Here is a 14036-nt window from a genome sequence, read left to right as displayed (position 1 = left end):
TATGTATATGTGGTATGTTGAGAAACTCACTAAGTATGCGTGCTTACCGTGTTATGTGTTATGTGTTTCAGGTACATTGTTTCAAAGAAAAGGAGCCGGCTTGGTTGCAGCGCATCACACTATGTTTTCCGCACACTGGAGTCTTAGGATTACATTCTGATATGGTTTTATGATACTATGTTTTGATTATTGACCCTTTGGTTTGACATGGGATATTATTATGAAAGTTTTTATATTGATCGGTTTTATGCAATAACTTAATTTAAATGAAATTTTTGGCCTTTAAGTTTTTGGATGTTACAGAATGGAATGTGTCATTCATTCATGTTGTTTGCTATGTACAAAAAAGATAAAAGACTGGAATGAAAATAATTTACAATGACAAAATTACCCTTCCAACATAAAGATCACATAATTCAATAAATTCAACATTATCTAGTCACAAAATTTAGTTTCTATAACTAATAACAAAAACTATTACATAAACATAAATGGTTTACAAAAATATAAAGTTTTATTCATAATAAAAAACTTTGTCATAAAAACATATCAAGGTCAAACCAACATTAACAAAAAAATGATCATAATGTTCACAACTTTAAAAAATTTGCAATATTATAAAAAAAATCATATAAATAACGTCAAGCATCATCTTCAAGCAAATCCTGTACCCATCCAAATTTGTGTTCGTCCTCAACCATAAAGAAGATTACCATAAACTCATCACTCTTTGAAAGCATACGCATGACCTTGTTACAGTCACAGACAGTTACCAGCAACTTTTTTCATCTCAGAATACAGTTTTTTACGTAGCTCTTCTCTATCTCTCTCGATTCCAAAAACTGCATTGAATGTACTAGTTGCATTATCAATCTTTGAACCAATTATATCTGCTGAATCTTTCAAGTTGTTCATCAAAGGATCCAAACTATTTCTTCTTTTTCTCTTTCGTTGTGCACTTGAATCTTCTTTAGAAGGAGCTTACGTAGGACTATTCACTGGAGCACCAACATCTATATCCTCTGATCCGTCTCCAGTTCCTTGCATGAAATTGTCAGACTCTTGTTGTTCGTTATTTATCTCAGATATAACATCCGCTACTGTTTGAGCATCTCTTCCATTAGCACGATCATTTCCAAATATAAGACATAGGTCCCTGTAACGAGGAAATTTTTTGCCTCTCCATTTTGCTGCATTCATCCAAAAATAAACAAATAATAAATTATGCTAAAAAGTACTTAAAAATAACATTAGAGCATTCAGTTAAAATCATCACATGTGTGTATGCTTGCCAAACAGATTAAGGATCTTAAAGCATTTTATTTTCATAATCTCATCCAAAACCACTTGTGTTGTTCCATGACATCATATCATGCACAACAGACCAATCGCTCCTTAAAGTTTTAATACGTGATTCGATATGTGGCTTTGCTTTTATTCCCAAGTTGGGAAGTGAGACTTCAAGTCGGGTTTTCACAGCACCGAAAAACCCATGCTTAAAACCATTGTCTGATTTAAAGTGAGAACCCAAATTAAGTATATCAACCATAGCTTCAACAAGTTTCTCGTCTTCTATCTCATTCCACTTCCTTTTATTTTTTCCTGGACCCCTATCTCCATGAAGTTGTGACTCCATACCTTGACAAGCAACACCAATGATATATAATTAATTACAAAAACATTTATTAAATATATAACAAGTCACTAGAAAACACGACATAAATGAAAACATAATATTACTAAAATTTCATAAAAATGTATCACAATTTAGTTAATACAAAAATGATAGATCAGTTACGCCTAGATCTCCAAGAATTAAACATTGAGTTAGCCAAGTTTTCTCTAAAAATTGTCCACTCATTAGATGTTCCAATTGTTGTTATGTGCTCGACTTGTGATCCAAGGTTTGCATCATCCTCATCGTTGTTCGTGTCAATAATATCATCATCATCAAGTGGATCATATGGCAATTCCTTTCGTATAAAGTTATGTAGAAGGCAACACGCAAGGATAATTTTATTTTGTGTCCGAATGGGATAGAATGATGGACTTCTAAGTATAGCCCATCACTTTTTTAATACCCCAAAGCAACATTCTATAACGTTCCTTGCCGCCGAGTGCTTCATGTTAAAATATTCCTCAGCCTTTTTTGGTCAATGACCATTCAAACAAGTATTGAGATGATATCTTTGACCCTGAATGGTGCGAGGAATCCTTCTCCATTCGTGTACCCGACATCAACAAGATAATAGTTACCTTTACTAACTTGTAACCCATTTTCTCGAAGCATTGCATTACGTAGTATTCTACCATCCACAACAGATCCTTCCCATCCTGGTAATACATAAATGAATTGCATATCAGGAGTACAAGCAGCAAGTACATTCGTTGTTATTTTGCCTTTTCGATTTCTGTATCTAGGTTTGTCTGCCTTTGCTACATGTACACTTATGTGTGTCCCATCTATTGCTCCTAAACATCCCTATAACCACAATTAAATGTGTTTGAGAATTAGAATGCTAACCAAGAATAATCTATATATACTCGAGTCTAGCAAATCACATACCTTAAACCATTTCCATCTTTCATCGGTGAAGTTTCTGGTATAGGCTCGGGTTTCTTAATGTAACGCCCATAAAAATCATGCCAAATTTTAAACTTTTTAAAACATTTCAAAACCAATAATTATTACAAACTTGTTTTCAAAATAGTTTAGTGTCAGAGTATCCCAGAATCAAATCAAGAAACATAAGGTGGTGTACGATCATGCTTTTTCCTTCCCGCGATCATCAGAAGTACCTGAAACAATAATTGATAAATGTAAGCTCGAAGGCTTAGTGATTTACCCCCAAAATACCAACGCCATACATATATAACCATATCATTTAAACAACAACATACATAATGAGCCTTTAGCCTGACTAGACCACCTCGCAGGCCTTCAACCTATCTGGACCGCTCTCTGAGCCTTCGACATGTCTGGACTGCCTCGCAGGGCCTACAACCTATCCAGACCGCTCGTCGGGCCTTCATCCTGACTAGTATACCCTAACCGGTTCTGCAGTCTATCCGGTCCACCCTGGGTATCTTGGCCTAAAGCACAAAGCAAGACCTGCCTCAACCCAATCCTCCAAACCAACAAACATATGCACATGTATATCATATGCTAGTTAGCATGTACAGATAGTCATACAAATCTAACATATCACTACCATGGCAACCATCCTATAACCAGGATACGGATCTAACCGATCACTAACATGGCAACCATCCTATACCCAGGATACCGATCTAACAGATCACTAACATGGCAACCATCCTATAACCAGGATAGAAATCATAAAAAATATCATGCAATAAACCCGAATACAAATACGAAAAGGGCCGACGTTGGTGCCTTAGTCCCTGTTAATATAGTGATGAGAACTCACCTCACAAGTAGTGCTGAACTGGACTAAAAGTCTCTGATCGTTGTCTCACCGAAAATCCTGAACTATCCAAAATAATAATTACTAAGTCAACACATAGGATATCAATCTTGACTAAGGGTCTACATAGTCCATTTTGCCTTTTCTCTAATTTGGGCCAAGGTCCAATTATCAAATCCACTGTTCAGAAGTCCATATACTTAAAGCCCATTATTGGCCCAATTTTCCTAATTGGGCCCTAACTCCCAATTCGGGCTTCATATTAAGATCTACTACCACTACATGCCCAAAACACATTTATTCAGAAAGCCCAGCAAGGCTCATGTCGAACTAGTCCAAAAAGGAGCCCAATCCCGAAGCCCAAATCGTCAAAAGCCCAACAGAGGGCGTACGCGGGAGGTACTCCTCTGGTACGCTGGGCGTACATCCGTTTTGCGTTGACCACCATCTGGGTGGTTGACTCAGTACGTTGGGCATGTAGAAATTACGCGGGGCGTACACAAGGTCTCACCAAAACCCTAGTAAGTGTTTAATGGCCTAAACACTTAAGCCCAAACTCCAGATCCTTCGACCAAATGTGCCTTAGAACCATAAAGTCTTGAACTTAAAGATTTTGGATGTCCAAAAAGTTCTTAATACATGGTCTTAATCCACTAAGACCTTCCTACTACATGCATGTGACACTTTCAGCCACTAGGACATCATTTTTATCACTTAGGACACTCTCTAGGATCTGAAAGGACAATTTATTTCATTCAAATCATAACATGCACCAACTTGGGACTTTTGGGACAAGAAATGGTTCCATAAAGTTAGCATGGAAAGATCTACATCATACAAGCATAAAGTTTGGAGCTTTTTTACCTCCTGGAGCTTCTAGAGCACAAAGAAACCTCATATCTACAAGCTTGTCTTCCTTCCCCAACTTCTTGATGTAACACCTTCTTATCCAACTACTCAAAATACCCACTTTTAGCTCATACACTCAAGAAAAGGGTCAGGGTTTGGGGGAAATGGCTCAAAGTTATGGAGGCTGAGAAGATGGAGGGTTTTGAGCTCATACGGATGTTTATATATCACTCAAACCCTAAATACTAGGGTTTCCATCTGACGCGAGTACGCTTAGCATACACAAATGTACGCCCAACGTACTAGAGTGCGCCTAGTACGCTTAGCATACTAGTCTTGTTCTCAAAGTTGCAACTTTAGCCCTTAGGCTCCTCATGGGTCGACTCTTCTAACCCCAATGGCTACAAATGACAAAATAATAATAGAATAGAGGATTCGGAAATACTTGCAAAATCTCGGGATGTTACACTTAAACAATTCTTTTTCCAATCGAATAACAACATTGACTACATTATTGAAATGCTTATTAGTTGCCTCTCCTAATCTATGAAATTGAAACTTTGCCACACGATTTTTCACGTGGTGGGCCAAAATATACAAAAATATCGCTACTTGTTCGTCAATTTGGAGATACCTATAGGCCTTTAACTTGCCATCAATCTCAACCATACGACACAGAATAACAAACGTAGCCCTATTCATTCTTAATTGTTGTATACAAGTCACATCACTTTCGTATAATAATCTTTTCATATACTCTTTTCTCTCTGGGTGTAACATCTTGTAGCGAGGTCTAGTTGGACACATAAATATATGTATGGCAATAATAGTACTCGCTAGTTGAAAATACCAATTTAATAAACTGATTATCTCAATCCACAATGTACTAATGCAACAAGTTTCTTTGTTCTTTTCTGTCTATTCATTTTAAGGTGAGCCATAATTGCAATACTACTAAATTATGGTAACATAATGAAATACTGAAAGCATATAAAATTTATTAAAGTGGGATATGTAAATGAATTATGCTAAAACAATCACATGTGTCATGCTTATCATGATGGTTTGATGTCATTTATTTTGCTAAAGAAATTAGGCAAAATGCAGATGTGACATGAGAGTTATTTGTTAATCAAGTGTACAAACAAAAGATTTTGTTGCGGACAGGGCCGGAACACCACTATTAGAGCTAGGGGCCGAAACCAAAATTCTAAAACAAAACCATATAAACACATTTATTATGGTTCAAAGTTATAACACATAAAAGAATCTAAAAAAGACAACTAATGAGACATATTCTTGCATGGTTAATCAAAGTGGAACTCGTTACTAATTTTATTGTTTAACCGTGTTTTAAAAAAAAAACCATATGCATACGCCGATATTGGTTTTGTATTTTTGACATTTTATCCTTTATAGCTTAAAATATACATACATTATTTGTATATGAAAATTTTGTAGGTGTTAATGAAATTATTTCAATTTTAATAATATAAACCTACATGTAAAATTCTAATTAGAGTATGTGGATGTGAATCAAAATCCACATACTCTAATTATTTCAATTTTAATAATATAAACCTCCTGGTTGTAGAGGGGCTGGGAAAGAAAGGGGACATAAAGTCATTTTTTTTATAGGTTGGTGTTAAGATCTTTGCTACTCCTTTAGCTAATTCAAGTTAATCAAAATCCTAGTTGTCAGGAATTGGTGCATAAATTGTTGTTAAGAGTTTGTTGATGTTAAGAATTGGTGTGTAGATTGTTGTTAAAGGATTTCCAATGAGCATAAAAGTGACTGCAGATGCTTTATCACACCAAGTCATGAGCACTTTTAAAAGGACTACTTAAAGGATTTAAAAATAGACTACTAAAAGGATTTAAAAATTGGATGTTCATTTTAACATCAGCCCCTGCTCAAATTCTAATGCCCTGATCAAAATCCAAACTTGCAATCCTATCATTGTTTCATTTACGTATGCATGTTCATGTCAAACATATAACATCATTTTTTTTGAACAGCCGAATAACATCAATTTTGATATGTAAAAACATATCACAGTAGCTTCAAAAAGATAGATAACAAGAACACAAATAGAAAATTGAATACATAATAATTTCAAGAACACAAACAAGTGAACAACCTTATCAGATGAATGCTAATAACAGAGAATACAACAAACCAAAAAAAAAAGCTAACCTCCAAATTCTTGGACCCGTGATGAAATATACTTGAAATTGTCTTGAAGCTTTGGTGGTCGATCACGTAATGATTCACAGAAAACAATTTTATAATGATTTCGTTGGAAATTAGTCAACGTTTGTGAGGGAAAACGTTGCGATTATGATATCCAAATGCAAAATCGATATCTTTTCCTCAATCAGTTGAAGATGCAATGTTGATTTTTAGTGATATCGTGCCTACGCTTCCGATTTGAGAGGCTGATAGAGGGGTAATTTCGGAAGATACAATTATAAGGAGGGAATGGAATGAAAAAAAAACGGGGTTACCCCATGGAATGAAAATCCCGTGTTTTAGGGGAATGGGATTGCTTCAAGAATAGGGTTTTCCTTTCCTTATACGTACTAAACGTGTTTTTTTCATTACCCCTGAATATCCCATTTCATTCCTCCTTTTATTCTTGCCTACCAAACACCCCCTAAAGCTCGTTCTTCTTCCATCAAAGATCACAAAAGGCACCAAAGTGAGCTCAAATCATGAAGTACGTACTAAACATGTTTTTTTCATTACCCCTGAATATCCCATTTCATTCCTCCTTTTATTCTTGCCTACCAAACACCCCCTAAGCTCGTTCTTCTTCCATCAAAGATCACAAAAGGCACCAAAGTGAGCTCAAATCATGAAAAGGAAGCTAGGGTTTAGGTTTTTGAGTTTAGAGTGTGATGGAGGCTAAGAAGGGAAAAAACTCTAGCTATCACTTACTTGAAATAGGGCTTAAGACCCGAAAATTTAGGGTTTGTCATAAAATAGCCACCATGATGTGGCCATTACATGACCACACCGTGGGGATCAAAGAATCTGCACATTCATTTAAATGAGGTCATGTCGTGGCAGTCCATCAGTCACGATGTGGTTAGTAAAATCCAAAGACTTGAAAGAAATATTTCATACTTGAAAATCGGGCGTTACAGCAAAACAAGGATCTTGGAGGTTACCTTGTGAAACACCATATTAGACTTATAGGTCTATAATTCGAGAGTGACAAACAATCTTGGATTTTTGGAATAAGCAATATAAATGATGAGCTACACCCCTATTAGATTTGAGTAATAGATTTGAAGTGCTTTACAGCCTTGGTGAAGTCAACTTCCAAGATGTTCCAAAACCCTTTCAAGAATTTGAATGTAAACCTTTAGAGTTCCGAAGCTTTTTCACTTGCACAACTCCATATAGTGTTTTTATTTTATTTTATAGGAAATGATTTCAAATTTAAAGAATTCACAACCAATCTCATTAACTTTTTTGAAGAAATTAGGACATCATCTTTAAACTTCATGGAAAAGAAATTGAAAATTTCCCCTTTAATAAAATCAACTTCCATGTTCCATGATCCATTAATCGTCAACCCGTTGATCAATCTACCTTCTTATTTACATAATTTTAGGGATGTCTCATGTTATAAGTTAGAGAAGTCCTGCTAGCTTTTTTAATATTCAAAATGTGTTAAACATTAAAGCATTACGGTTATTTGAATATTACAACGTAAAAGAAGAAAACTACATTTATATTACAACTTAAAAGAGGAAAAATATATCTCTTAAAGTTCTTGTCTAAAAGTTTATTATTTGCATTCAGAAATTCATTATCATTTGATTTTTTTTTTGACAAAAATATTATTAGAAATGATAATCAAAAATAAGTTGTTGTATATAGTACTATGCTCGATTTTATGATTTGTATTTTTTTTATATATATTTTAATTTTTTTAAAGTGTCCTCACGAGTCTTCACCGAAAAGAGAGTCCTCACCGGAACCGGACCATATATATATATATATATATATATATATATATATATATATATATATATATATATATATATATATATAGGGTCCGGTTCCGGTGAATACTCTTTTGTAAAGGAAAAAAATTGGAAAAATATTTTGGATCATTAAAATTGAATCATGGATCATAAAAATGATCTATGATTCAGTTTTAATGATCTAAAATTTTTTTCCAAAATTTTTTTTCTCCGATATAATAATATGCTCGATTTTATGATTTGTATTTTTTTTTTAATTTTTTAAGGTGTCCTCACCGAGAAAAGAGTCCTCACATGATCCTGTTTATATATATATATATATATATATATATATATATATATATATATATATATATATATATATATATATATATATATATATATATATAGATTGGTTCAAATGTGAACCAATAAAAGTTAAGAACCCTAAGAACCCCCAGCTCATAGTTATTAAACATGTTAATACTTATTAAATATGTAAAAATCCTTTTTTTTTTTGTCTTTTTTGGTGAGAAAAGGGCAAAATCGTAAATGTTATAGTCTAATATTTTCATTCCTATTTTAACACAAAATATGTAGATAATGCACAATTTAATATAGCCAATTGTAGTTTAATAAACAAAATTCACAACTTAATACCATATATTTTACACTAATTCAATGATTCAGAAAAGTCAAACCTAAACTCTACCATCACCACCAACTACCACATGCCGCCACCAACCACTTGTGTCATCATTGCAACCATGATTCCTTCTAAATCAGATCTGCATATACAATTATTCATTGACAACTTAAATACTACATTCACAGTTTAATATTCACTCATTTTGATTTTAATGCAAAAGAATAAAAAAACATTACATTCTTACATATTTATACAGCACAAAGAATAAATATATTCACAAGAAAATTAATAAATACCTAAAAAAATCATATTTTAACACAAAATTTATAAAAAAAATCACAATTCAATACGGTAAACTCACAATTTAGTATAGCTAGCTCACAATTTAATATACAAAATTTACAGCTTAATACAATAAATTTACAGTTTAATAAACAAAAATATTTTCATTCACATCCATATTCTCAACTGAACACTTATATTTATATATTCATATATGGAAGTTAATGTTTTTTTTCAAAGTTTAATTTACACAATATTCACTGTTTAAATATTATATACTTTATTATAATAATTAGAGAAAATCATATATGCGTATAATGTTTGTTTCATCTCATTGTTTAGAAGAAAACATAAAAAAAAAAAAATTCAAAGCTTAATATAATCAATTCACAGCTTAATATAGTCAATTCGCAACTTAAATACAATCAATTCACATTTAATACAATAAATTCACAATTTAATACACTAAAATTATACATTCATAGTCATATTCTTAACTTAAAACTTACATTTATTCCTTGATATTTGGAGGCTAGTGTTTTTTTTAAGTTTATCTTACATAATATTTATAGTTTAAATTTTATGTATTTTATTCAAAATTAGTGAAGACTAGATTTGTGTATATTGCTTCTTTCATCTCATATTTCAGAATCAAACATAAATTTCAAAGCAAATTCAAAGCTTAATATAATAAATTCACATTTAATACACAAAAATCACAGTTTAATATAAAAAATTCAAAGTTTAGTACACAAAAAATATATATTCACAACCATATTCTCAGCTTAAAACTTACATTTCAAGAATTTTATTCACAATTTAATAAAGTATTTTATGAGTCTCATTTAGAGAATGCACCACACAAATTTACAATTTAATAGAGTATTTATGGACTCTCATTCACAGTTTAATAAACACAATTCAAGACTCTCAATCATAATATTCACAAATTAATTAAGAACATACCTGATTTTGTTGAAACTTTCATCAAACACCTTTTGTGCACCATACAAATCAGATCTGATGTAGATATGATTCGGTGGTGGAACCACTACTAGCCACCATGAGATGCTTTGTACACACTAGATCTATGCCTGAATGACACCAAACACATAAGATCTAACAATATCTAAGAAATTAGAGTGTCTTTGACTTTAGATCTGAAAGGTTGATGACAGTTTGTGACTTTTTCGACGATCTAAGGTTGTAGAACCACCGGTGGACAACATGAAATGCTTCGTATACACCAGATATATACCTGAAATTGCACCAAACACATTAGATCTGATCCAATCTAACCAGATTTGATAAATCAGTGTCTTTGAATTCAAATCTAAAAAGCTGATGGTTGTTGATGACTTTTCTAGTGGTCTGAGGTGAGGAGTTGATGATGGTGGAATAGATATGATATTGTGGTAGAACCACCACTAGCCACCATAAAATGATTTATAAACCAGATCTATGCTTGAAATCTCACTAAACACATCAGATCTAACCAGATCTAAGAAGTCAATGTGTTTTCGCTTCCGATCCAAAAGTTTGACGGCGGTTATGACTTTTCTGACATCTTTGGCTTCAGATATGAAAGGTTGAGGGAGGATATGACGTTTTTTGGTGCTTTAGAGAGGTCGGCGGTCGGAAGGTGGTCGGAAATGAAGCACAAATCACAAATCTGAAGGTGTGAAGGATGACGTCCGCAGTGATGGTGGTAGATGACATCGATTGGTTACAGATCTGGTGGTGGTTTGATGTTGTCGGTGGCAACGGTTCAACGGATATGCGACAGTGGTGAGAGCGATACACGTAGAACTGAAGGAAAATGTTCTATATCTAAAGCCACAGGTTGGAGATCTGATAAGATCTGGACAGATCTTGACTAAGAACACTAGCAAAAATGAAAAAAAGAACTACCAGAATCCTCCAATTGGTCTTTTGGAAGTCGTCGAAGAAGGATATAACAATGGTGGTAATGAGTTATTCGTTAGCAGGAAGCAGCGGCGTGGCAAAGACGATAGGTAGCAGTGGTGGATAGTCACTAGAGGTAGGTGGCGGCGTTGTTGTACACTCGCCGGAGGTAGGTGGTGGTGGTGGTGGTAGTAGTAGTAGTAGAAGGAAGTGTTTGAAAGTTGAGAGGATTTGAAAGCAAACAAGAGAGATTGAATGTATGAGGTATGTAAGAATAGTTCAGATTTGATGTAGATGTATTAATCTTAAATCTAATGTTATATATATATATATATATATATATATATATATATAGAGAGAGAGAGAGAGAGCTAGGTTCAAATGTTTCTAGCAATTATTGTGTGCATGTATGCACCAATGAGAATTGAGGAAATAATAAAAAGTTCTTAGCTTGATCATTAGAAGTTGATATCTATGATTACGTGGGTTTTTGGTCCCATTTTGAACTCTTAAGTGAGATCTAGCGGTTGGACACCACTTCAGAAGCTTTGAGTTGCCACTCTTGGCAGACCTAAGGTTATAAGTTTATAAAAATGTTTGCTTGATGCTTAGATGAGCTCCATGCATGTTCTTGTTGGGTTTTAATGGATTGAAGTGGTTATTGGGTCCCTATAGGTCATTCAAATGCATAAAGGTGCATACTTTATGCATTAAGAGCTCAATTTAGAGGTTTCCTGAAGTTTAGACGCAAAGTTCTTAATTGGTTAAGTCACAAAAGGTGTTTGGAGAATCTGTGGGTATGCCCACGTAAGTCCTTGTACGCACCGGGTACTAATTTGAGCCTCCGACCTTTGTCTTCGAGTACGATGAGTGTACCTATGGGGGTACGCCCTGCGTATGCGGATCAATGGGCTTAGGGGTTTGTTTCATGCTTGGGCTTCAGGTATGGGATTAGGTTTTGTGTGTTAGGCTTTCTGGTAAGAGGAAATTTAGAGTCTCGTACTCTTGTTTGGGTATGTGTAGTTGGGCCAAGGCCCAATTGTTTTGGGCTTTAGTGGGCCCAATGGGCTCAGACCTTTGGGCCATCAAAGAATTATTATTGGACTAGGAATTTGTTGAAGATATTGTGTTGCGTTATTGGGCCTATGTTATTTAGTATATTTTGTATTCACGGTTTAGGCCTGTCCAACCGTGTTTGTCTTTCTAGGGTTTAGTATATAAGGTGCATGCATGCATCCTTATCATTAACGCTTTTCATAATTATCACATTTATTGTTCTGTAAACCCTAGCGCACCTCTACATAGGAAGTTCTTAAGAGAGCTCTTCTGAGGTGTGACTATATTTTAATCATTCGATATACGGATTGATTCATTGATTGTTCTTGTATTTATTGTTCTTGTTTATTTACCTGTTAAGGATCTAATCGATCAAATAAGTTTTTATTTCAACAATTGGTATCAGAGCAGGAGACTGTGTAATCCATACGCATCTCTTCTGTTGAAGAAGGTTTTAGGGTTTTCCGTTATTATCGTTTTCTGCTGGAACCGTCATTCTTCATTGACGCAGTTCTTAGACTTCGATCATACCCTAACTTTGTTTACCAGTCTGATCTTATATAGGTTTCAAAACAAAATCATCATGTCTCTTGACGGTTCACAAACGAACCCAATCAATATCTCTAACAGTATCGGATTAACAACCAGGATTCCTATCTTATATACTCAAGATTATGAAGTTTGGATGCATCACTTTGAAGACTATGTGATTGGTTTAGAAGATAATGGATACTTAATATGGGAAGCGATTACTATAGGTCTGTTTGTTCACTTTGGCACAAACAGAACAATCAAGACGCAAAAGGAGTACAATCAACTCATGGTTGATGTAAAGGATGTTCCTCAAGACGAGAAGGAAAAGCTTGTAAGCAACATTAAAGCGCTAAGAATGATCAGATTCGCCCTACAATCTGACACATTCTGGTTGGTTAGTTCATGCACGACGGCAAAAAAAATATGGGATAGATTGAAGGAGTTATATTCCACCGATGAGGATCTTGAGCATTCTATCCAAACTTTACTGCTTTCAGAGTTTGGAGACTTCAAGCAAAAACCGGAAGAGAAGCTTATTCAAGCTTTTGATCATTTCAATCATCTTCTTAGAAAAATGATAAAGCATGGCATAGAAAGGAAAGTAATCGAGCAAAAGGTCACTTTTATGAATGGCCTATGAACCGAATGGATGGCAGTGGTGTCTATAGTAAAAGCTCATGAACAATTCAAAACCTACTCATTGGCGGAGTTAGTGGGGATTCTTAAATCACACTAAAGTGAAGTGACCAAAGAAACGAGTGTGGTTTCAATCATGGGATCTTTGACTCTCATTTCAAAAGAAAGAACGTGTCTGAAGAAGAAGAAGATTTAGATCTATTAGAATTTGATCTAACCAATGAAGAATATGCTTTGATGGTCTCTAATCCAAAGAAGTTCATGCGAAGAAATTTTCCTAACTCCAAGAACCGAAATTGGCAAGGAAGCTACAATTCGGATAAAGCAAAGGAGGAACCAAAGAACTCTCCTCAGCATGAAGAAACAAAGAAGGATAGTAAGCTTGTTGGTGACTCTGGATTTGATTGTCACTTCTGCAAAGGCAAAAATCACTTTGCCAAAGATTGTGTTTTGAGAAAAATGTCAGAAAAGAACAAGAATGAAGATGATGAAGCCTACTACCTGCGAAATCTAGAAGAAATAAAGAAGAAGAAAGTTGGTGCTAACAATACTATGAATGCTTTAATTGTGCAGGAAAATCTCGTGGATGATGATTTTGGTGGTGTGGAAGTCTGATCCACAGACTCTAAGGACGAAGAAGTACGTAAGCCCACACATGGAAGGGCTTTCGTGACAAAAGAAGCTGAAGCTGAAAGTACAAAGAAGTGCTTAATGGTGTC

The 14036-nt window shown here is 34.4% G+C and overlaps 2 pseudogenes; both read right to left on the bottom strand.

Moving 5' to 3' along the window:
• Positions 1 to 641: 641 nt before the first annotated feature.
• Positions 642 to 1636, bottom strand: LOC145066657 (uncharacterized; annotated as a pseudogene).
• Positions 1637 to 4649: 3013 nt separating this feature from the next.
• LOC145066656 (uncharacterized) lies at positions 4650 to 5218 on the bottom strand (annotated as a pseudogene).
• Between the last annotated feature and the right edge of the window lie 8818 nt (positions 5219 to 14036).

The sequence above is a fragment of the Lactuca serriola genome, chromosome 8 (assembly GCF_051521515.1).
Source record: "Lactuca serriola cultivar US96UC23 chromosome 8, Lser_US96UC23_V15, whole genome shotgun sequence".
NCBI classification, from domain to species: Eukaryota; Viridiplantae; Streptophyta; class Magnoliopsida; order Asterales; family Asteraceae; genus Lactuca; species Lactuca serriola.
The sequence above is the reverse complement of the archived record's forward strand: the minus strand, read 5'-3'. Positions and strand labels throughout refer to the sequence as shown.